Source organism: Penaeus japonicus, unplaced genomic scaffold, assembly GCF_977035675.1.
Source record: "Penaeus japonicus unplaced genomic scaffold, GWHDUDI00000001_assembly GWHDUDI00000015, whole genome shotgun sequence".
Classification (NCBI taxonomy): domain Eukaryota; kingdom Metazoa; phylum Arthropoda; class Malacostraca; order Decapoda; family Penaeidae; genus Penaeus; species Penaeus japonicus.
The window spans coordinates 7,161,844-7,164,343 of NW_028234417.1; positions in this window are offsets into that span (position 1 = coordinate 7,161,844).

Consider the following 2,500-nt stretch of genomic DNA (forward strand, 5'->3'; position numbering starts at 1 on the left):
TAGCACTATTCATGATGGAAACGTGACAGAACGAAAAGTGAATTACTTATCGTATTATATGTCTTTAGATAGTTCATTTATGTATTTAATATATTTCCCATCATTATCTTGCTTTCACTCTTTAGTATATGTTTTGTTCTACCAATAAACAGAAACAACCGTAACATTTATATAGGATTAAAGGCCTATGCCAAACTGTTTGAACGATATAAAGTTTACTCTAAAGGTTATCTGACTGATTCATTTCAAAACATCCTCACCACTTTGTTACGAGAAAAACGCTGCTATCTTGTAGCATTTTTTCCTATATATTCAAAGGTTTATTTTTTAGGTTTAAGATGAATTCTCGGCAGCTATCGGATATAAACAAATGCCAGATCCGGCTAGATATATAACTTTATCCCTATTTCATTTCGCATTTGATACCATAAAATCTTCTTCATACGTTATATGGTAAATTCAGTGATGTGAATGAAGACGCTGACAATATGAGGAGAGTAAAAATCATACTTGAGACCCATTTATTTCACAATCAATTGTTTGGCTGTTCGCTTCCGTTAGGAGTAAGAAGTTTCTCTGCCTTAAGATATTTTCTTGGAATTTTCTTTCGCCAACGACAAGTCCAATGAGGTTTCTCACACTAGAGAGGGAAGCTAGGAAATTTCCTGAATAACTTTATAAATACCGGCCATGGAACTATGATCCAGCTGCAGGCCTCCTTAACCACGCTACATTTCGAAGAGAGTGACCTTTGAAATTCCGAGAAGTGTTTGCACAGAAGAGTTATGCCTGTAATGAAAATAAACGATAATAGTAATAAATAAATAGATAAGCGCGCGTAACACTATCGTGACTAAAGACGTTTCCTAAGTACGAAATAGCACGCCCACAATAATTGTATGACAAAATCACCAACACGCTCTGGCTAACCGCCATCTTGTGAGGTACTTCTCCGTAGGAGGAACTTTTCTACCTCAGAAACCTTTCTTAACCTACCTTCGTCCGAAGGCTTTGCTCCGATCTTCGAACATCTCTGTATCATCCAACGCAAAAAGCTTGATGTTCTAAGTGAACTTGGTGAATATAAGATGTGAAAGTTCGCTTAACTAGAAATGTTCCAGCCAGGTACGTAACTTGGCTCACATGAAATCTGATATATATTTTTTTGGTTATTTGTTTGTTTTTGTTTATTTTGACAGAGCGAAATCCTGGGCAAATCATAGAACATTCGGGGCTTCATCCCCGGACGCTGAACGACGCCATTACTATCATCTACTTTTAAATCACCCTCAATTTACAGTAATCTACCTTGATAAACAATATGGATTTACTCATTTACCTTCCCATATCACAAATCTACTCTTAATCTACCCTCATCTACCCTAAGTGATCATAATTATGATAACAATACCAATAAAAATAACAACAATGACACCACTAACAGAATTTGAAAAAACAAAGGATAGTAAGAATAATGATCATAATACAAACGATTATAATGGTAGTTATGATAATGCTGATACTACCAATTGTAAAAACAACACCAAAATCAAATAGATAAAACAGTGCTCAAGAATCCAGTTTTAAAAGACTACCACAATAATGAAAGAGAATGCTATATAACACTCCATCCCTTGGCCGAGGTGGAGGGAATCATGGCACTGGAGATGTTTGGAATTAGGGTATTAATTTACTTTATGACAGAAAACGAAGCAAATCAAACAGAAAAATACGGTATAGGGGTAATTAAGACGATTCTAAAAAGATCCACGTCATGCGCGCAGTGTGGGTGTTCGACTGTTGCATCACAGCACCAGATCGCATACCTGCCTGCAATGACACATATTATTGCCGAACTACTAGTGTGTGTCGACCGTGTCCTAAAGGATAATTACCGCTAATTCCAAGAAATGAACAAAATATATATAATAATTAATCTCAACTTGAATACCGGGAGAGCAGGATGCTGGCTTTGGTTGCGTTGGGTTGGGAAGGTTGCAGGGGATTTCATAGGGATAAATCACTCTCTTGGCTAGGGAGTAAGATTTTTTTTTTCTTTCTTTTTTTTTTTTTTTTTTTTTTTTTTGTGTGTGTGTGTGTTATTTGTATATTGAACTACTCTGATATTCACGTCCGTTAGGGAAGGGATGGTTCTCCAATAATGGGAAAGGAGAGTCTCCAAAGTACCCATTTCCAATAGAAATGTTCTACGTACATTAAGTACCACTAGAAAACGATAACCTCAGCTCTGAAGTTGAAGGCTGTCATAAAAAGGCCGAAATCATCCCTTGACCTAAAGAATATCCACAAACACACACACACACACACACACACACACACACACACACACACACACACACACATATATATATATATATATATATATATATATATATATATATATATATATATACATATATATATATTTATATATATATAAATATATATATATATGCATATATATGTATATATATATATATATATATATATATATATATAC